This window comes from Lissotriton helveticus, chromosome 2_2 (assembly GCF_964261635.1).
Source record: "Lissotriton helveticus chromosome 2_2, aLisHel1.1, whole genome shotgun sequence".
In the NCBI taxonomy this organism is placed as follows: domain Eukaryota; kingdom Metazoa; phylum Chordata; class Amphibia; order Caudata; family Salamandridae; genus Lissotriton; species Lissotriton helveticus.
Genome location: NC_136060.1, coordinates 28,797,892 through 28,820,720, shown reverse-complemented (window position 1 = coordinate 28,820,720; position 22,829 = coordinate 28,797,892). Strand labels below are relative to the sequence as shown.

The 22,829-nt window shown below is 46.5% G+C and overlaps 1 protein-coding gene across 3 annotated transcripts in view; it reads left to right on the top strand.

Annotated features, from left to right (window-relative positions):
• The first annotated feature begins 8,002 nt into the window (after positions 1-8,002).
• The window catches only part of IRF2 (interferon regulatory factor 2), a 319,691-nt gene continuing 304,864 nt past the window's right edge, over positions 8,003-22,829 (top strand). The window contains exon 1 of one of the 3 annotated variants that reach the window (XM_078678011.1): positions 8,003-8,291. The gene's annotated coding sequence lies outside the window, so the exon portion shown is untranslated. Of the gene's footprint in view, positions 8,436-22,829 lie in introns of all 3 variants that reach the window. The other 2 variants (XM_078678009.1, XM_078678010.1) reach the window with 2 other exon arrangements.

The following is a 22,829-nucleotide window of genomic DNA, read 5'->3' as shown; positions in this document are numbered from 1 at the left end:
CGTTGCATGATAATCACTTCTGTAGAACACATAGCATTTTAGCTTAAAGGTTGCACGTAATTTTCTAGGATGGTACTTGTAAATAGGCAGTTCTGGTCATTCAAAACAATAGTCTCAGGGTCCAAATCAAAAATAGTCTCTAGTCTCTTAAATCAGCACTTACAAAAATATGGCCACTGATCTATAACTGTGACGCTCTCAACATGAGCAAAGAAAACAAGGCCCACGTGTACTTATATCTATGGGCTTCAAGCGCTGTTTCAACTCCCTCGCGAGGCCCAGGGACTCTTTCTCGTCCCCGGGGCAGCCTCGCGTCTTCCTGGGACTCAGGCGCACCACTGCGCACCAGCCGTGCAGACTGCACGCGTCCCCGCCCCGGCCGGTCCCCTTTCCTCTCCCGCCCGCTCTCGACAATCCAACGAGCGGCGGGGGAGGCGGTGAAGCTCACCTGATGGAGGGACGGCTGGCCAGGGGTGCGGGACGCTTCCAAGTCCCTCGGCGGGGTCAGAGCTCTTCCCCGGTCCCGGCGGTGATTTCGGCAATTCCTCGGCACCTCCCGCAGCTTCAGCGGAGGCAGCCAATCCTGTCGCGGCCCTCTGTCGAGCCCCTCTGAGCGCGAGGCCGCCAACCAATGGCAGCGCGGCCTCGCCGATGACGCTCCGCAAGCTCGGCCAATCACGGCACCAGGACGCTGATGATGCTACGCCGCACGGGCCAATCCCGTCGCGGCGTTGGTGAGGGGGATCGGCTCCCTCAGCCAATGGGGTCGCGGCGGCTTCGTTCTTCGCCGCGGCAGCTCCTGGACCTCGGAGCAAGTCGCGGGGGGGTTTCCTGGCCCCGGGCCGCGGTGGTGATTTGGCGGCAAAGGGTTTTCAAGGGCGCTGGTCTCGATTAGACCCCCCCTCTCGACCTTGCCACCACCTGGGAGAAGATTTCACGAGGGGAGGCTCCACAAGCCTCCAACCCTCACGGTTAATGTGCCGATGAGCACACCGATCCCTTCCTCACGCTCCGCAGTTCAGCACCACGCGTCTCGGGTCCCAACAGCACGATTTTCCAGCCGTTTTCTGGGATAGCTTTTAGGAACCTTTAGTCCTGGGTTCCCAACAGGAGGCCAGCTCTTCTCAGGCCCTTGGAGATTCAGTTGTAGACACAGCACACAGCAGAGTCTTGGCAGTTTCAAGTAGGCAGGGTCACAGCACACAGCAAAGCCCCTTTTCTTCTCCTCAGCTTCCAGGTAGACAGTAGAACAGGTCAGCCCTTAGAGCACACAGCAAGGCAGTCTTCCTTTAGTTCCCTAGCTGTCCTCCTTCCAGCAGAGGTTCCTTCTTGGTTGCAGAATTTCAGAATCTACCTCTCTGTAGACAGGGGTCCTTTCCTTATACCCCTCAGTGCCTTTGAAGTTCTTTGAAGCCTTTGTGCATGGAGGCCCTGGGTCCAGTCTAAACCAGTTCTGGGGGTTGCGGAGCACTGAGGTGTCTCTGGTTTTCTTCTTCCTGTCAGCTTCAGGGCCAGGGGGGTCAGTTGACCACCAGGAGAGAGCTAACGTGGGGGAGGTAGGCAGGCGCAGCTCAGCACTTATCAGGCATTCCTTCCTCCCTCCTCCCAGGCAGGCAGATGTGCCCTTTCATCCCCGGGATGGCTCCGACCCTCTCCTCTGGGGCTCTGCAGCCCCTCCCTGTCACATCCAGACCAGGCAGGCATTCCACAAACCCAGGCACACAGAAAGGTTTAGACAAGAGAACAGCCACTTTCTAAAAGTGCTATTCTCCAACACAGGATTTAAAAACACCCTTCACTAAAAGATGTGTCATTAAATTCTGAGTCCAGGGATATCTTTCACTTATGTCCCATCTTGTTCCTAGGGGAAGATAGGCTGGTATCACATGGGCCCAGCCCCCTCCATGTTACTCTAAGGAGCAAGATAGCCTTACGGCTGCAGCCCACTACCAGAGCATATTACCTGCACTAGCACATGCTCTACCTTATCCATACACTGCACCCTGCCCAGGGGGTTACCTTGAGCCTTCCATAGGGGTGACTGATGTGCACAGACAGGGAAGGGTTAGGCCTAGCCAGTGGGGACACTGGCCAGGCTGACATGGCAGTCACTGACTGCACACAGGCTCTGCGCTGGCAGGCCTGAGTCACCATTTTAAAGCTACTCATGTGGGTGGCGCAATCTGCGCTGCAGGCCCACTAGTAGCATTTGTCATCACCAGCCCTGGCACACACAGTGCACTTTACTAGGGACTTCGTGGTGATACAAATATGCCAATCAGGTATATTCAATCAATATCACAATTTACAGAGGGAGCACTTACACTCTGACACTGATCAGCAGTGGCAGAGTGTCCAAAGCATCTAAATCAGCAAAAACGAAATCCAGCACAGCATCAACACACATGAGTCAGAGGCAAAATATGGGGGAAGAACCACGCCAAAAGGTGTCAGGTCTAACAATAGCAATCAGAATATCCTCTGTAATTGAGTCCCTAGTCTCAGAATGGCAACACGGCTTCATACCAAAGAAAGGCACCACGTAATATGTTAGGCGGGCCATTACCCTATTTGACGCAGCACAGGTAGCAGGAGACCCAATATCATTAATACTACTAGATGCCCAAAAGGCATTCGACCGGGTCTCCTGGCGGTTCTTGTGGGGGTGTCATTGGTAGGATGGGTTTTGGGCCAAAAAGTACACAGGTTGTACCGGCTCTATATCAAAAACCGACGGCCTGCGTTTCAATCAACGGGCGGCTTACAGAGCAATTCAACATCTCCTGGGGTACCAGGCAGGGTTGTCCTTGCTCTCCCCTGCTGTTAGCCCTCTATATAGACCCATTCATTAAGAAAATTGAAAAGAACCCCCCAATTATGGCAACAAGCATGCAGGGTAGTAACACCAAAATCATGGCCTATGCCGACGACCTGGCCATATCTTCCCCCGTTCCCAAGAGTGCCATTCTGGCACTGGAAATGGAGGCACAAAAATGTGGGAAAATTTCGGGGTATGCATTGAATAAAAAGAAAACCCAACTAATAATAAACAAGGAAATCACCTGGACCGACAGCTGGGTAATCTCAAAGGCAAAATACCTTGAGGTTTTCATTACTGCTAACATGGACCAAATTGTAACGGAGAACCTATCCCCCCTTGCAGCAGAACCAAAGAAAGCCCTTAAGCAAACTGACAACTTGCACCTGACTTTTGTTGGCAGGTGCAACGTTATTAAAATGACCTACTTCCCAAAACTGCTCTACTTCTTCCGCATCATACCACTGGAATTCAGCAAAGCCAATTTGTAGAAATGTCAGCAAATATTTACGCAATTTATCTGGGCCTACTCACAACCTAGGCAGGCTCTAAAACAACTGTCTCTTCCCAACATTGCACTGTACTACTGGGCTTCAGTCTTGCAGTATAGTACTGAACTGCTGAGGGAACACTCCCCTTCCCCTCCATCCAGGTTTTCTTCACCATTTCAACTTTTACTGGGTGAAGAGCACCCCGGTTGCCTTTTCAGGCAGGTATCCTTCGGATATTACAAACGTGTGAGATTTAAGACCTTAATGCACTCCTTTAATGTCTTCCGTAATATCCGCAGAATATTTGGGCTGGGAAGATTTAATTACTACTCTCCTATCACTGCGAATTGTTACCTCCCCGCCATCTTTGGTAGGTCCTATCTTCTAGACTGGCACAAGGCTGGCATCACGAAACTGGGAGACCTAATCACCAGTGAAGGAGTTAAATCCTTTCCAGACCTGCAAAATAAACACGGTCTGGAAAGCCAAGATGCCTTTAAATACTTCTCTATACGTGACTTTCTCTCTAGAAAGGTTGGGGGCATCGCAGGGTTCTCAGAAATAGAACTCATCAATACACTGAGGGATTCTGCGACCCCTCGAATAGGTCTTATTTACACTGCTCTAAACAGACAAACTCCAGACGATCTACCGAGAATAGCGGACAAGTGGCATACTAAACTTGCTGCCCCGCACAACACGTTTTATACCTCACTAGAACTTTCTCAAAACTTCTTGCTGTCAGCTAAACTGCAGGCACAACAATTCACAACCATCTTTTTTCTGTTGCTAAATGGGGAGCCGGCAAAGGGACATTGTGCCCTCGGTGCTCGGAGTTCAGCTCCGACTCAGTGCACATGTTTGCTACTTGCCCCAAATTCACTCCAGTTCTTCTTAAGGTGCAGGATTTTCTGGGGAAAGTCACCTCTCAGGCCATCGCACTTACTCCCACAGTCTTGTTGGGGACCCAGATCGAAACCAATAGGAACAAAGGTGGGGCACTAATCTTTGTTGCAATGGCAGTGTGGAGGATCTGTGTTGCCTCTGCGTGGCTGGACGTCGATCCCCCCCAATCTCCCAGTGGCTGGCTAGGCTAGGCTAGTCCTCGGTTCAGGCTAGCCACAAAAGGAGGGAGATCCTTTTCGGTCCTACTGCCCAAAATGTGGAATGAGCTGCCTGAAGCCCTTCGCAAGGAAGGAAACCTGCTCCGCTTTAGGAAAGCCCTAAAGACAACTCTATTTAGAACAGCGTTGAGCTCAGTATAGATCCAACGCGCCTCCTGTTGCTGCCCGGGCTGTTATGTCATTGCGGTCAAAAGCGCCCTGAGACCTGTCGGTGATTTGGCGCTATATAAACCGACATTAACAATAACAATAACAACAATAGTAGCAGCCTACCATCTAGAAAAAGCTATTTATGCCAAAAAAGTTCGTAAAGGGCGGAAGAAGGGGCAAGGAGTCTGGGAAGCTCTCATTACATGATTCGAGCACCCGGGCTAGCTCGGCTTGCGATTTCTCCCCTCCTGCTTTCTTTTGGTTTCTATTATTTCTACCCTTCTTCTCTCTCTTCTCCTTCTCCTATGGTATCACTTTTACCTAGTGCTCTTGTACCTAACACCTTGTCTCTTTTCTCGCCCTTCTTTAAGGTGCTATTTATTCCTGCTATCTCCATTTCTTTCTGTGTCCTTGAAACGTTAGCTTTTTGTCGTGGGGGTGGGCGGTGGACGGGACGGGAGTTGTAAATGTCACACCTATGTATACTTTTGTTTACTGCAAAATAAAAAAACTTTCAAAAAATAAATAAATAAATAAAAACCCAACAGACACAGAAGACCTGAACAATTTCCGATCGATATCCAATCTTCATTTAATGGCTAAAATATTAGAAAGCAGTGTAGAGAAACAGCTGAAACCTTCATGGAAGAAAACAACCTGCTTGAGCCTCACAAACCTTGATCCAGAGACAGCTGTAGCACAGAATCTGGTAGACTACAAATAAAGCGCAATGTGATCACAATCTTAGAAAAGGTCATTTTGAACTTCTGGCTCTTCAATATTTGTTGGCAGCATTTAACAGCATCAACCACAGCTCTCTGCTTAAAATAAAATAAAAACCTGAACGGATGGGTCTAGAAGGCATATTTCTAGCTTGATTTGAATCATACCTTTCCAATCAATCACAACATGTGAAAATGACAAACATCTCAACCCAGTCTCCCATCAATAAAAGAGTACCTCAAGGGTATATCATGTTCCTCACTGTGTTCACTTTATACATAGAACCCCTGAACACTCTCCTGAACAATTCGGACATCTCATTCCACACTCTGATGACAATCAGTTACGTCTTAAGATATCTTCCGCGAGTGACATAACTGCACTGGGAAGAGTGATGAAGAAGCTACAGTCTGCAAGCCAGGTAACAGAATGTCTTCTTATTTCGCCCTATCAATGCAAAACCCCTGTGCAAAGATGGCTAGATGCTTCTAACATTCCAGACAGTAAGACTACCATTATTAAGACAGCAAAATCCCAATACTGCACACTTAACAAGAAAATAAATTAACATCCCACCATTAATACCACAGAAAGTAATCCACTTTACCAGATCAGACTTGTTCGGAAAGTTAAACTCTTTATTCATACAGAGGACTTCAAGATTGTGGTGTAATTCCTAGTATCAAAACTTGATTGTGGAAATTGTCTCCTGTCTGGCATTCCCAAAATAACCCTAGCCCCTCTAAAAACAGCCTTAAGCTTGGCAGTCTGCCTCGCACAATCAAACAAGATCACATCTTACCGATACAGACCACACTTCACCAATTAAAGCTAGAAATCAATTCAAACTAACATTTATTATCTATAAGGCCCCATGCTATGTAGCCTCTATTTCCATCTAGTTATTACACTACCCTTCATTACTTGAACACTTAACCTCACCTCAGTCATTTTTTCACTATGGAGTCTATTCTAATGGCTGTTAATGCGCTCCAGTACGGCGCTTAGTATAAGGCGAACCAGCCCAGTTGGGGCTGGTTCGCCTTACACTAAACCGTAAATAAATAAGGACAGTGAAGATTATCAGTTAGCAGAGCAACTGGATTTGAGCAATTTTCTGAATTTTCTGCAAAATAATTGATTTGCTGTATTTGCCACATGATCCATCTACTGCATAATCCGCAGATATAACAAAAAAATGTGTTTCTAACTCATCCAGATCAAAAGTTCCTAAAAATGTGGCGACATGTGTTGTTGCTGCGCTGTGGAAGACCCTTCGCAAATGTTGAGGGGTCACCTTTCTGTAGCTTATTGCAGTATTTGAGTGTTAGACTGATACTAATTAGGCATTGTTTACAAGTATAAAACTGGCAAAATAATATACTCTATGACAAAATGTGGTGCACTATTTGACTTTTTTTGCTGCATTATTGGTCCTCCCTGTCGCATAATTCCAGTGCCCCTGCAAGACAACTTTTGGGTATACCTTGCAAGGATATTATGTTGTTTTGTTTTTTTAATTGGGGATTTAATTTGCCCAAGAACTTGGAGAGTGAGAAGTAGGGAGGGAGATGTGGCATAACAACCCCTGGGAAACCTTGAAACTGTGGAATCAGGCTCGAGGCCCAGCCTAACATCCTGTGATTCTGGGTTAAATACTAAATTTCATTTGGTGTACCTGCAACGCTCTCCAATACCCTTGGGACACGTTCGCGCTTAAGTTCGAAATGGTAGAAACCAAAATAGCACCATTTTATGAATTTACGTTCGCGCTACAAGCATCTGCACAATAAGTTCTAAATGGAAGAAAGCAAAATAGCACCATGTTATGATGGATAGTTAACACACCATGTTATGTATTTTATTGGCTTACAAATCGGGGCCTTCTGCTTAAATTCGGGAGTCCTTGGATGTATAAAATAATTCATACAGTAATTTGGAATTGCGCAATTAAGGTAACGAGCAATCGATGAAACACAAATTACAACCACCGCTCCACGCTCTGCACATGAACTACTTGGCGGTCAGTGTTTTTCCGTTGCCTAGCATCTTCTGAGACACCTATTTTTGCCTATGAGCAGCTGTGCTGGCAAGCAGCGCTGCTCCTCGACTCCTCTTTCTGTTGCAGCTGCTGGCGATGGGGGGAAATGAAAATGAAATTGACTTTTCCGAGAAAAGAATGAGGCGGTCTGACTTCACCAATGAGAGCTCAGGACCGACTTCCGCACTCCTTCCTCGTTAACTGCCGCTCGCCTTCCTCACCCTTGGCAGTGTAGAAACTGAGAGGAGACTACAGGCTCTGGCAGGCTGAGCAGGGGTCGGATGGAGATAGAGGCCATCTTGTATTAAAGCATTATTCAGTTGTATCACACATGCACTGAGCGCTTCGCTTACAGGTTGTCTTTCAGTCTAAAAGAAAATAAACGCAGGCAAACACGTTATTTAACAGCTTTAATAAAATAGTTAATCATAGAAGCAATACATGATATTTCATTTTGCTTTATAAGTACTAAAAGAATTGTATTTCACAACAAAGTGGCCATGCGTACTGGTATTTGATACAATTAGGAAAAAAACAATGATTTACAACATGGTCTCAGGGAACTGCTCACTCGTCATATCGCTTCAAAATGGCTGCGCGGTATGTACCAGAGCGAGCACGCTCCCTCCTCGACTGGTTGAGCCAGTCCTTCTCGTATCCATGCCCCTCAGCAGGTCTCCCTTCCCCCACAGCTCCCTCTGCAAACATGAAACAAACAGCAGGGAGGGGAGGCGTTTCCAGGGCCAGCTCACTCTCGCTCTCTTCGTCTTGTTTTGCTTTCGATCTAGACCCGTCTCCAGCAACAGCCTCTGCTGCCTTAACTTTTAGTTTTGATACTGCGGATAATTACCCAGGGTCCTTCTAACTTCCATTTTCAAACGCCTTGACAACAGTGAAACAATTTGGGATTTCGTTGTTTTCATCCAGACAGAAATTAAAAAAAGGTAACCCTTTTTTTTCTTAAAAGGAGTACGGTTTTGCTTCGTCTCTTAATCAGGAAGTAGCTGTTGGCTCGTTGACAGGAAGAAAAAAATCGTATATTTGTCAGCTCAAGTTTGGATCAAGCGAATTTGGGTTTCGTTTATGAGGTGAAGTTTGATTTCACTTTTGGATTTAAAATGATGTCACGGGATTGGATGTGAGTGTGCGTTTGGAAAGCTGTTTGTTTACCTGTCATTCTATTTCGCCAGGTTCGCCCAACAGCCCTGAGACGTGTTTATTGAGCGCATGGATGTTTATAAACCTGTCACTTAACTGTTTAAAACATGTCACTGTATTCCTTGTTGAGACTATTTCGGAGGTTTAATCTGGTATAATATTCATGCAATACGCACTCGGGTTGTGTCAAAAACGACAAACGTGCACCAAATGAAGCCTACCCTTTGGATTTGTTTTTATAGGCGCCGGGGGTTAACGTTTAAGCTAACGTCTGGTAAATGGCTTCTGTTAAACTAAAGTTGTATATGTTTTATTGTATTTCTTCTGTGCTTCACATTGTTTTTTATCGGCATAATTCCATCAGTGTAGTTTAGTTACATTTTACTTTTTTGTTGAAATCCAAACCATTTGCTTCGCGTTTTTCATTAACTGATACCTTCCAATCGAAGACTGAAACTGAAACCAATTAAAGGGGAAGCCCCCCCCCCCTTGGTTGCTTTTAGGGTTGCACAGGTCCAAATTGTTACTTTTGGACAGGATCACACACATATTGCGCAACACATTTCTTATTATAGATCGCGGCGTAACTGTGTAACGATGCCTTGCATCCTTTCAGTACATTCGTTCATACTTCAGTGTGTCAAGCATTCTCACCTTACCTTTTACTGGAAACTGTTGCAAATTGTGTCTTGATCTTTGATTAAACATTTTTTTGGGGGGGGTGGGTGGGTGTGTGGGTGGGGGGCATATTAACCACTTTTCTTTTAACTATCAGAAGGGGATCCAGTCGAATCTAGATCATTTTTGGTAAAATATACAGGCGCGTAGAAAGGCCATTTAAGGTCACATTGAAAGTACCCGATTACCTTTCCGTATAGGGCATTTGCCGGCAGTTCTAGTTTGCATGGCACGGCGGGCCAGAGCTGCATGCTGGCACTTGTTGCAGTTTAAGCACGTTACACTCTGCTGAAGTGGAAGCAACTCGAACATTTGTAACTGCAAAGGGGAGCTGTCTTTCTTATTTTTAGCGCAGCTAACGACAAGCTGGTAGCTGAAGGTGTCTAAAAAAAGCCCGGAAAATGTGGCCACGTCCCTCCTTTGCTGGGAGGCAGGCTGCTGCCTTTCCACTGTACTGCCCGACTTCTGTAAGTCGGTCCTCTCGCCTTGCTGTTAAGAGCTAAGCTGCTGTCGGTGGCCTCCAGAGCAAACATGATAGGCTGACCAGGTCTTCAACAAAATAAAAACTCTGAGTAATCACTTTTAATCAGCACACACGTCCTAAAAAAGAAGTGGGGGGACTAACGTGTTGATTAGAATGCAAGTGGCATCATAGTGCGCGACATCACGGCGCGTGACATGACAGGAAGTGGCCTCATAAAAAGTGACATCAGATCTTGAACCCTTACATGTATGTTTACATTGGAGCACATTTCGAGTATACAAACAAACCCTCCTGATTGAGGCAGAGATTCACACTTTTGAAAGCTATGCATTAAACAGTGTTGCCTAGTGTCAGCGCAATCTTCCTCTACCCATAGTGCTTAACAAAAAAAAATAGTGGTACTTGAATTATTTCAATGCCTCCTCAGGGGTAGTAAGCACTATATAAATTACATTTATTTAGTGTAAATACAGGGAAAGACCAATGTATCTGACATTCCTACAGCACATGCATATCTCCTAAACAGAGCCTGACCAACATGAAAAGCTGCCTTTCAAGTATGTGTGAAGTGTACCAAGGTGTGAGCCTATGTTTCATCTCTGCTGCATTTGCTTCTAGGTGTGAGGCTCCTGACTGCTGCCAGCCAGATTCGATTAAAACCAGGCCTGATGACCCCTCAGATTGGACCTTTGTTATGGGCCCAGCAGGAGTCTGAACTAAGAAAGCCCTCACGTTGTGCGATCGAAAGCAGACAACAACGTGTAGCTGAATGTGTCTTGGTGTTTGCCAATAACACCGGGACGAATTCAGCATATTTTTTAGTGGGGGTGAACTTCTTGGCTGGGTGGACGGCGTCCACCCTGTAAAAATAGTGTGCGGCTGCCCTCCGCTCGCGTGTACCCCCGACTCGTGCCCTGTTTTTATTTTAATAATGAAGAGCTCCAACATTACACATACACACCACTCCCTCTGAAAGAAAACCAAAACGTTTAAAATGATTATTGCGTTTGACGGTTTTGCAGGAAGTTGAACTGCTTTTGTTTTTTGCTCTTGCCACCTTGAATGACCACTCACTTTTTAATAGCTTGTCGCAAACCCCATTGGCTATGTTCACACAACTACTTTCATCTGATGTGTTTCTTCTGATCTTTTCTAGCCTTTCTGGTAATCATTTTTATCAACCTCTTCTTGATTTACGTCCTACTGCAACATCAATTTCCATATCCGATTAAATAACCTATTTTAATATGTCAGTCACCAACATCTGGTAATATTACAGAATGACAGAGAATCCCTGTAGCCTTCTTGTGTGGATAATAACCTACATTTTACTTGGGAAATGTGGCCTCTTTTTCCCCTCTTACAAAATGTCCAGCATATTCCGTGACATTCTACGCACAGTTTCTTTTTTTCATATAACTGATACTGATCTGAGAGTCAGTACATTTACTCCACTCTCCATTTTACTACTCTAGACAGTTTCATCCACCAAGCGCACTTTTGGAATTGAGAACCCTGGCACTGTTGAAGCTCGGTGTACAGTAGCTTCTGGCGTCTCTGGTCATGGTGTTATGCGTGTCCCACATAGTTATTCATTTCTAGCTCCATTTCAATTCCCTGTATAATGACAACTGTAATGTATGTATATGTATTCAATCTATTACACCTTAAAAGAGGTCCAGGTATGTTGATGGCTAGCAACTCAAAAAATGTCTGCATTACATGCGCTGAATTGTACCTGATTGCTATTAGGCATTCCTTCACTATGATTGACTATTCCAAACATTTTAGCACAGGTGCTATGTTCGAGTCATCACCTGTCCATTTAACCTACTTAATGACATTTAAACAAATGTGACCAAATGAATCCCGGCACTCTAAAGTGTTTCAAAATGATAAGTGTTTAACCTTAATAAGTTATTGTACCCATACAACAAAAGGTCTATTCACTCACAAGTGTGAATACCCAGCGATAGAATTCAACAGAATTGCTTTAAACAAAATGTTGTTAATTTATTACATACAAAAGAGGTTATACAGGTAAGCTAAACGCATCACTTATAACAATCGTTAGACAGGATCGAATACACTTAAAGTACATCCCAACCTTTATAGCTGCGGTCAAAATGGATGTCCCGGCGCATATAAACTACAGAATATAGATAGGGGCCAATCGTAGCCTGTAAGATTCACTATTTACGTCTGCAAGACTATATCCTGGAATTTTGACTGTTATTTAGGAAATGGAATTTAACTATTATTAAAGAGAGCTGCTCAAGGAAATGTTTTGCAGCCAGTACCAGCTCTTATATAAATTATTTCGGGCATTTTTCCATTCTTTAGTACTTACATGAACAATTGAGCGATCAGCACGACTAGTCTATCAACATACTGGTCATTCCAGGACCTTCAAGATTTTTTTTGTGAAAAGCCTTGAGGAAGTCGCTGGATGTGACTAAACACGTGTGGGCTGTTTCTGTATTTGCTCACGTGGACTAATGCACGTCATTCCCAAAGAAATGTTATGTCATCTATATGGATGTTGGGATGTACTTTGAGTGTATTCGATCCTCTCTAACAATTGTTATAAGTGATGCTTTTAGCTTACAAGTATAACCTCTTTTGTATGTAAATAAATTAACAACTTTTTGTTTAAAGCAATTCTTTTGAATTCTATCTCTGGGTATTCACCTGTGAGTGAATAGACCTTTTTTCGTATGGGTACAGTAACTTATTAAGGTTAAACACTTGTAATTTTGAAACACTTTTGAGTGCCGGGATTCATTTGGTGACATTTGGGTACACTTGGACCCTTGAGGTTTTAGTGTCTTGTCGCACCCATGGTAGTGGGGTGCTAGCAATCCTGAGGGGCACCTCAACTTATGTGATTGTTTGTTACGACATACAAATTAGAAACTCCATCCTTAAGCCCTGCATATATTTACAATTCTGTGATGTGCGTCCTGTTTATACACTACTACCATTGTTGTTGGACATTGTAAACAAGGTCAACTGTTTGTACACAGAGACAACTGCTGTCTGTGACACCCTCCAAAAATGTCGGTCCAGAATGTCCTTTTCTCAATTCTTCTAGAGTTTGTGGACAGCAGCAGAATAGGTCTCAATATTTCCAATGACCGGTTCATGCTTTCACATGCAACACACTTCACAACAGCGTATAATCTCCCTCTTTAGCATAACAGATGCTTATGAAGTATGCTGAAGAGAAGCTTGACTCGTTTTAACAGTGAAAGAGTGCCTGAAAAACAGCAAAATGCGCAACTCAAAACATGGAAGAAACATGTTCTACAGAAAACACTTCAGAAATCCTCTTGCTCTCCTCTCATTATGATGATCTACACCAGGGTTCTCCAACCTTTTCTGTAATAGGAGCTACTTATGTTTAATGAAAATCATCCTAACTACTAATATTAATATTATTGTAATAGTGACAACAGACAAAATTACACTAGTGGACACCATATGCAAGATTACCAGCACTGATCACATACTGACGCACTGGCGTTGTCAGCAGTAAGGGTTTGTTAATTTAGAGTGCTTCTACATGAGTAATAAACATGACATCCATAGCCGCAGTGCCCCTGGTACCAAAGTAATAATGTTCATGATAAATCTCCCAAGTGCCACATGATTTATCACACCAAAATCAGTTTCAAATATATTTTAGAAATTGTCATTTTCTATACACATTAAAGTACGAATCCTGAAAATACAAATATTCTTGTCTCAAATTCACACTCTGTGTTGGTATGCATATTAATTCAACCAAACAAGAGCTTCATTCAGGAGCGCTACTTGCAGGTAGATTGAGAGCTACCAGTAGCTCACAAGCTACTCGTTGGAGAAGCCTGTTCTACACAGTCCACCAGTGCTGTGGGAAGGTAGCCTACACAGTCCACCAGTGCTGTGGGAAGGTAGCCTACAAGACCTGGCTTGTTGTCATTCCCCCTTATCTATGCAGAGGAAAAACCATTAGCTCTTCAACATTCTCCTGGAATAGACACAATAAAGTTGAGCTTCAAATGAAACAGCTTGAAACTCCAGAAGTCTCACAACTCCTATGTGAACTCTGAACTCCACACTACAGCATATTATTGTTACAGGTTGGCGGGGATGATCTAAACTTTTGTGTCATATCTTAAACCGAATCTCACCCTCCTTTCACACTAGTGAGGGAGATTTTACATTTGATGGACATCATGGATATTATATCCCAGACAAGCTCACTATCTCTGGTGTTCGCGGCAGAACCGCAGCCAGGGCACCTTCAAACTGCAGGCTAAGAAGCGTAAAAAAGAAAAAAATAGAAAAGACCTTTTCCATCTATACATCCAGGATCTGGAACAAAATTCCCGTATCCATCAGGACTGCCCCAACAGTCTCCTATTTAGGATTTATATTTTTGAAGAACACTACATTACATTCATATAGAGAAAAGCAGAATCCTTGATGCTAGAAGCTCTTAATTCAGTAGTTATCAAAGCATGGAAGCTTAACAAATGTCTGCTTTGATTCTGTAGAGACCCACCATCTCCTACAAATTGCACATTCTTTTTCAAACAACTAATGGTGTGTTTCGAGGAAATCCAAGTCTAGAGTTGCTCCTCCACCAAGATTTGTAATTCCTTCAAGTACATTTTATTCATAAGTAATGAGGGTTCTTTTACTGCCCCAACTAAATTCAGCATTACATTTATTCATAAGCCTCTTGTTTTGTGTACCAATTATAGTATACAGGACGCAGCAAACTTCTATTTGAGATACTGTTGTGTTGAATCTTAACCTCATTCAAAATCCTTTTGCCCCTTGCAATTCTTCTCATTTGCCAAACACAATCATAACTAATTTGAGATACATTGAGGAAAAACTTCCTTCACTTCTAATTGCTCCAAAAACATATTTTCACCATTTATTTATTTTTTATACATCTTTTTATTAAACAGACATCGGTATAGATAAGACCACACAGGGGATCAGACAATGTATACATTACAATAAGCATGAAGGGAAAAGTTTATAATCATTACATAAGAGAGGAACGTCACAGGGAGGATGGGTCATCTTGTTCATTACATCGAGGCGGTGCACAGATCTCTCCTCTGTAGGTTTTCCATGGGCCCCATATTGGGAACCACTTTTTGGGGCATCCCCTTGCCAAGGTCACTGTCTTCTCTCTAAACATGCACCAATCAAGGTTCATTTCCCAGGCTTCTAGTGTGGGTGGGTGAGTTGCCCCCCATAGTTGGGCAATGTTTCTTTCGTTAGCATGAACCCTATCGTGGCTGATTGTGTCTGGTGAGTGTTTAGGTCCGTGGGCTCCCAAATATTTAGGAGGCATAGTCTCACCTCCGGGCGGAGACAGACATGCAACACCTCATTGATCGTGTCATGTATCTTGAGCCAGAAAGAGCTGATATGTTTACATTCCCAGATAATATGCATGGACATTCCCATAAGGCCACAGCGCAGTTTGCATTCTCCAGTCTCTGACCACTCCATGTGTACTAATCGCAGCCCCGTAATGTATATCCTATAAAGGATCTTAAGCTGTTCCAACCGCAGGCGCGCTGGGATAGCCACCACTCTGGGGGAAGACACTGCCATTTGCCAGTCCTCGTCATCTAGCTCGCCCCCCTCTTGCACCCACTTATCCTGTAATGTTTGGAGGGGGTCTATCATGTGGTTGATTAACTTCTTGTAAATTAAGGAGATAGTTTTGTTAGGAAGGTGACCATCTAAAATTCTGTCCTCCAGGGGAGAAGCCTCCGGAGGAACAGTCCCCTTAGGCAAAGAAGACTGGAGAGAGTGTAGGACCGGTGTATAGCAAAAGTGTTCTGTGTCTGCCAGCTCATATTCAGTCTGAAAAACCAAAGGTGGTGATGGACGGAGCGTTGACAATACAAACACTCACCCCCAGTCAACTGATCTGGGTTTAATCCATCACCGTTCTTTAGCTCACTCCGCCACCCCAGTTCAGACATACCTTGCCAACTTAGGTTTTTCTTTGTTCGCCATAAGTTGGCAGGGTATGCTCAGACGTGAGTCCCTTGCTCACTTTGCCACTGGATTCAAGCAAGCCGGGCTGAAGATGGCTGAAATGCCAGAAACCGGTCCTCGGTAGCTTGTTTCCGGTCCAGGGAAGGCATGGCTTGGCAGTTCGGGCTGGACTGTTCCCATGAGGCACAGGGTCTGACTGATTTGCATATGGCCATGTCTGAACTGGGGTGGCAGAGTGGGCTAAAGAACGGTGATGGATTAAACCCAGATCGGTTGACTGGGGGTGAGTGCTTGTATTGTCAATTCTCCGTCCATCATTTCCTTTGGCATATTCAGTCTGAAGCGTGTTGAAGGACTTAATCCCTCCACCTCCCCAGCCATCTTTAATATACGAGATCCCAATGAGGTCCCACCTGTCGAACCCCTTCGTTTTCCACAAATCACCTAGTCCCAAAGAGGGGTGGCTAGTGTCAATCTTTGTCTCCATCCAAGAGAGTTAGTGGTATTGTGCCAATTTTGAACGGGGTGTTTAGTGGGGCCAGTTAAAGTAAATCATTTAGGTCGGGAATACAATGCTTTATTGTAGTTGCCACCTGGAAGAAGCCATCTATCCATGGCGTAGCCGGGATCATCAGCGTGACCATATGTGCCATGGTTGACGGCTGCAAGATGGGATGCCAAATAGTATTTTTTTATATCGCGGAAGTCAATACAGAAACGTATTGACCCGTCGGGTTTGGGCACTAAGACGATGGGGGAATTCCAGTCGCTCATGGATGGCTCAATGATCCTCATTCGTGGCATTTGCTCGGTTTCTTGGCGTATGACAGACCGGCGGGCCTCCGGGACTCGGTAGGGTCGGAGGCGTACAGTCTTCCCGTGTTCTGTTTGTATAGCGTGCTCTATGATTGAGGTCCGCCCAGGAGAGGAAGAAAATGCGTTCTGTAGGGGGTATAGAACGTCCCGAAGGTTCTGTTTCTCGGATTCGGCTAACTCGGGGTCAAGACAGGTCTCAACGGGGAGAGGCGTTAGGAGGTTTCTGCCGGATAGGACCGGAAAGGGTCCTTCCCATTTTTTTAGGTGGTTTATGTGATATATCTGGGTTGACCCCCGAGTGGGGTCTAATTCCAGCTCGTATGTGACCGGGGTTACTTGTCTTAGAATGGAGTAGGGTCCTTGCCACTGACCGAGTAATTTCTGATCGGAGGACGGAATCATTAAGAGGACCAGGTCTCCCACTGCAACGTGTCGGGTTTTAGTGCCGTTTTCATATTGACGCTTCTGGGAGGCTTGGGCATTTTCCATATTCTGTTTGACTATGTCTCGTATTAGGGAAAGATGTGTTTTGAGATTGTCAATGTATTCAGGGAGAGGACGCGTACGGTCGGGTTCTGCCTCCCAGGCCTCTTGGGCCATGTCCAAAAGGGTACGTGGAGGGCGACCATAAAGGAGCTCGTAGGGGGAATAGCCGGTGCTGCTTTGGGTCTTGCACCGTATGGCAAACAGGGCTAACGGCAGCATCTCTTCCCACCGCTTATCTTCTGGCGCCAATAGTTTCTTTAGGGTTAGCTTTAACGTGGCGTTGTATTGCTCCAACAGCCCGTCCGTTTGCGGGTGGTAAGCGGATGTTCGGATCTGTTTTATTCCCAGTTGAGAGTATACCTGTTTCATAAGAGCAGAGACAAAAGGTGTGCCCTGATCCGTAAGGATCTCTCTGGGGAACCCTACTCTGGCAAATATTGTGATCAGTGCTTTGGCTATGTTCTGAGTAGTGGGCTGGCGTAGGGGCACGGCTTCAGGGAAGCGGATGGCATAGTCCACGAGGACTAGGGCATAACGACAGCCAGTGCGGGAAGGTATCAGGGGCCCTATGATATCCATCCCGATTCGGCTGAAGGGAACGTCAATGAGAGATAGGGAGTGTAGGGGGCTCTTGGTGGTCGATACCTGCTGTTTTTTTGACAGACCGGGCATTCCCGGCAGTAGGTCTTGACCTGTTGATACACCACTGGCCAATAGAATTTTTCTAGGATGGAATGCCCTGTCTTCTCATCACTAAAGTGACCCCCCCCCCCCCAACAGGTGGCTGTGAGCAAGGAATAAGACCTGGTCTCGGAACGGTCCGGGTATCAATAACTGGGGGGGTTGTCGAGGACCACCTTTTCTGTATAACAGTCCATTTTTTTTTAAAAATAGGGACCTACTTGCAAGGGGTCTTCGTTATCCAGGGCTTTTCCCCACGCTTTCTATAGAATGGAATCTTCTCTTTGAGAGGCCCGGAATTCCCTGTCCGTCTGCCAGGGGTGTTCTTCGGATAAGACCGGGTAGGCAGCGGCATGCTTTTTCTTCTCATTTCTTTTCTGGGTTCGGGTTTTCCGTTGTCTGGGTTTCTGTGTTGGTGGGGGCTGGTCTCGAGAAAAAGGAGCTTCAGTCCACCACTGGGTCAGCGAATCAGTTGTGTCTTGAAGGAGCTTTGGAAGGCCTGAGTAATCACTCCCTAAGATGACCTGTTCCGGAAGGCTGGGTATGAGTCCTACCGTGAGGTTGGTTCCTGGATCGGTGGGATGTTGGATGCGTACCTGAGTGGTCGGATATCTCTTAGTGTCGCCATGAACGCATTGGATGGCAACCATGCCAGTGGGAGGACCAACCGGGATTTGCATATCTTGTGGACGGAGAACACTTTGTCTGCACCCTGTATCGGCCAAGGCCAAAACCGGTTGTCCATCAACATTTACGGGACAACGGAACAGTGGTGGTGCAGCCCCTGGCGTGGCACACACATAATTATGGATAATTAAGCCCCACCTCCAATGGCTCTTCCTTCTGTGGACACATGCGGGCGATGTGGCCAAAACCCCCACAATAATAGCACTGGGGTCCCGGGTTGGGTGGTCTGAACATGATAGGAGCAGGTAATAACGGCAGAGGGTCTGGTTTCCGGGGAGGGGGTGTCCGATAGTGTCGGACGGTATTTGTACTGTGTTGGCGGTTGGGGTGTTCGTCTTTGTCTCTCTGGTACTCGTGGGCTCGACTGTAGGCGCTTGCAATTTCTACAGCCGTGTGCAAAGTGAGGCGGGCGTGTTGCCTTACCCACCTCTGGGTGGCTGGATGTAGGGAAGCCAAGAACTGTTCGAGATAGATCTTTGCAAGAATGTCTTCTTTTGTGGACGTATCGGGTCTAAGCCAGCGATTGGTTAAGTCCTTGATACGGAATGACAGAGCTCTTGTGGTTTCCTTGGGTCCTTCCTTGGCTTGGCGTAGCTTGACCCTATAGGTCTCATCGTCGATGCCGAGGCGCTCTAGGATACACTTCTTTATATCCTCATATTGTGTGTTGCCTTGAATGTTGGCTTGCTGGTAGGCGGCCTGTAGATCTCCAGTCAACAGTGGTCCCAGGTATTGGCCCCACCGGTCGGTCGGTCGGCCATGAGGCGGCCTGGGCCAGTCTCTCAAAATTCGTAAAAAAATAGTCTGGGTCCTCCCCCTGTATGTACTTCTGGAGGACCACCGAAGGAAGTGAAGGCACTAGTCTTTGTTGTCCGATGGCTTCGGTGATCTTCCCCATCGCCTGGTCGTGTGATGCTCCCTGACCCTTGAGGACGTCATGTAGTTGACCCCTGTCGTCCTCCGCGGTTTTTAGGAAACGTTCCATCATTTGCCCCAACAATTCCTGGGACTCTGCCATTTTCTGGACGGTGGCCTCCATGCTTCCGGCTGATCCCACTTCTGACACCAACTGTGGTTGTGGGGTGATAGCGGGCCGGAATAACAGGCGAGGAGGCCGGATAAGGTGAGCAATGACGGTCTTTATTTGTAGAGGGTGTGCTCAGGAATATAAGGGATGACTGGGTAACAGAAGTCCAGGCTCCCGAAGGGCGACGTCTTGGTAGGCCCCGAGCTCACGTCGGGGTGCTGGATCTTCGGGGAAGGTCTCGTCCTGGCGTGGTCCTCGGAGGTTATAGGGGGAAGAAAGAAAACAAGGGAGCCGTTAGTCCGATACGGACTATACTGAGCGTAAACCGTAACCGGCACCGGGTTTAGTGTGGAGAGGGTTGGAAACGACCGTGAGGTAAGGTGGGGTCGGGCTCGGGTAAGGAAGGGAGAGAGTTCCAAGAAGGTATACGTTCTGTGAGGGTCGTGAGGGAGAGGAGGTATCTACAGTGCTGTACACCGGGGCGAGTGCTATACAAGGTAATTACAGTGGTAGCCAGAGGCAAGGTGACGCTATAGGGAGATATATATACAAGGCACCTAATGTGCCAGAGAGGCGGATTATGGGTACTCGCACGCTTCGCCGCAACTCTCCAGTGAGTTGCGGCCGCTCCCCAGCCACCTCCTGCAGACTCCACCAGTCCTCAATCCACACGTCTTCTTCTTCCTTCGCCTGCTCTGCTTCCGCTTCAGTCTCGGTCTCATGTCTCGAGCTTGCTTCTCCGACGCGGTTCCTGTCTCTTCCGTCGTCTTTTCCGGCTTCCGCGATCGAGGCTAGGGAGGGACTTCCGGGGTCAAGGTTGAGTGCTTCCGGTGTCTGGGCGTTCCTGATTGGCTCCTGGAAGAGAGGACAGAGGGTTAGGCTTCTGGTTGTCAGGGTCGTTTCCATTGACGCTTCAGCGTCGGTTTCCGGGAAGGGAGAATGTCCGCGGAGATGCGGCTCCAGCCAGGTAAGGAAGTACGCCGCATCACAATGCACTAAACCACTGATCACTTTAACCAAGCGATTAGCTAAGAGTTTGGCTAATATTTTAGGCTCAGCGTTTAGGAGAGAGATTGGCCTGTATGAGGCACAGTCTGTTTTGGGTTTTCCTTCTTTATGAATAGTGACAATGGTAGCTATCCTCTGCTCCCTGGGCATTACTCCTGCCTCCCTGGAGTCTTCAAACATAGATTTCAAATATGGGACGAGTTTATCCAGTTGTAGTTTGTCTAGTTCAATGGGGAGGCCATTAGGACCCAGAGCTTTTCCCGAGTTTAAAGAGTGGATCGCTTGCGCTATCTCATCCATTGTCAAGGTACTGTCCATATAGTCACGGTCTGCAAGGGAGAGGCGGGGGAGCTTAATGTCTCACAACAATTCTTGAGAGTCCACCTCAGTGAGTGAAGTCACTGTTGTATAGACAGTCTGGAAATGACTGCCAAACCTGTCCACTATTTCATGCGGCTCGTAATCAAGATGCCTCCTCCCACCTTAAGCTCTGGGACCAGCCTGCTCGCCCACTCCCTCCTGTCCAGCCAAGCTATGAGCTTCCCAGCTTTATCTGCCAGGTCGTAGATCCTACCCTGTTGTTCCCTACTCAGGGTCTTGGCCCTTTCGGAGACTAGAGCCTTGTAGTCGTATTGTTTTAGGCTCAGTAGATGGAGTTTCTCTGGCATCACCCCAGATTCTAGGTCGCTCTCCAGTCTAGAAATTTAGGTTTTGAGTTCTAGAACTTTTTGTTTATCTTTCTTGTAGCCAGAGATCAATGACAGAGCCTGCCCCCCGAATTTCCATCTTGAATGCTTCCCACAGGGTATGGGAAGAGGATACGCACCCCACATTGCCTGAGAAATATTCATCCATGGCTTTGATAAGGTCCTTACGGATTTTAGGGTTACGGAGGTGCCAAGGCTAATTGGGGCTAACCTTCCTACTTTGCTCTGACTAAGGATCATGTGAACCCATACGGACAAATGATTGGAGATGCCTCTAGCCAAGTGTTTGATTTCGTGTATGTAAGTGACTTGTGCAGCTGGTATCCGACAATAGTCTAAGCGGGGAGAGGCTGTGATGTGTCCCAGAATGATAATTGTGTTGTATCTCGTCCGGATGATAAACTCTCCATCCGTCAACCAGCCCCATCGCTTCAAGGAAATACGGCAGCCAACGGGCAGAGGGACCCACCTCCCGTGGGGGATATCTATCTAATGTGCCCGAAATCACTGCATTGAAGTCGCCCCCAAGGATTAAAAGGCCATCCGGAATGGTGAGTAGGACTGCACCTAAGTCAGCGAAAGTAGTGCCCTGCAGGCCTGGGGGGAAGTATACGGACATAAAGGTGATGAGATGGCCCTCCCACATCCCCGAAACACCAACATATCTACCTCTATCATCTACCCATGTGGAGCTTATGACAAGTGGGGGCGTGTTTTTCACCATGATACCCACACCTCTGGAACCAGAGATAAACCCAGCATGTGCAACCATCTTGTATCCCCCTCTATGCATTGCCTTAAATAGGTTTCCGATCAGGTGTGTCTCCTGGAGCAGGACAATATCCGTTGCCTGCCGTTTAATGTATTGGAGAACCACACTACGTTTGATTTTGTCCCCAAGACCGTTGACATTCCAACTCAATATTTTAACATTTTTGTCCCCCATTGCACTTGCCATTCAGTTCGTCAGTCCCGGAATCCTCCATACTGACTCATCCGGCCCCACTTCTATGGATGAACCCATATATCGCACCAATGTAACAATTACAACAATAAACAAACAAAATGTCCCCCTCCCAACAACCCCCCAGCCCTGCACTCTGGGCTCGAAACTGCCCATTCTAAACTTGCAGAGTGCCTGTCGCCCTAGCGAAAAACTAAAAGGAGAAAAAAGGTGGGGTGCAGCTCGCCGTTCTCCATCCACCCTATCCCAAAGTAAATGGTAGAACCCCAAGGGAAAAAACACACATCAAAGTCTTGGATCTCAAAAGTTGTGGAGAAGTTCCTCCCGGATTATTAACAGCGTGGCCACCCCGTACCTGACAGAGGCACTTTCTGGGCCGAGAAAGCCAGGATTGGCATCACCTCGTCGTCACAGTACCTTCATCCAGTAGGCTGCAATGCTTCGGCGTTCCTGGAGTGTTGATCCTGTGGACTCTGGGCCTTCCTGCTCTCAATCCAGTCTGCCGCATCCTCAGGATATTCGAAGAACCAAGTTCTCCCTTCCACCTCGACCCGAAGACATGCAGGAAACAACATAGAGTACTTCAGGCCTCTTTTCCTTAGCTCTCTCTTCACTGCAAGGAAAGTTAGTCTCTGCTTTTGCACCCTCTGCGTGGAGTCTGGGAAGAAGGAGACGTCTGCATTCTCATATCGGAGTGGGGCCCCTGCCCTAGCGTTTTGGAAAATAACATCCCTATCCCGGAAGTTTAACACTTGCTAGCATCGGTTG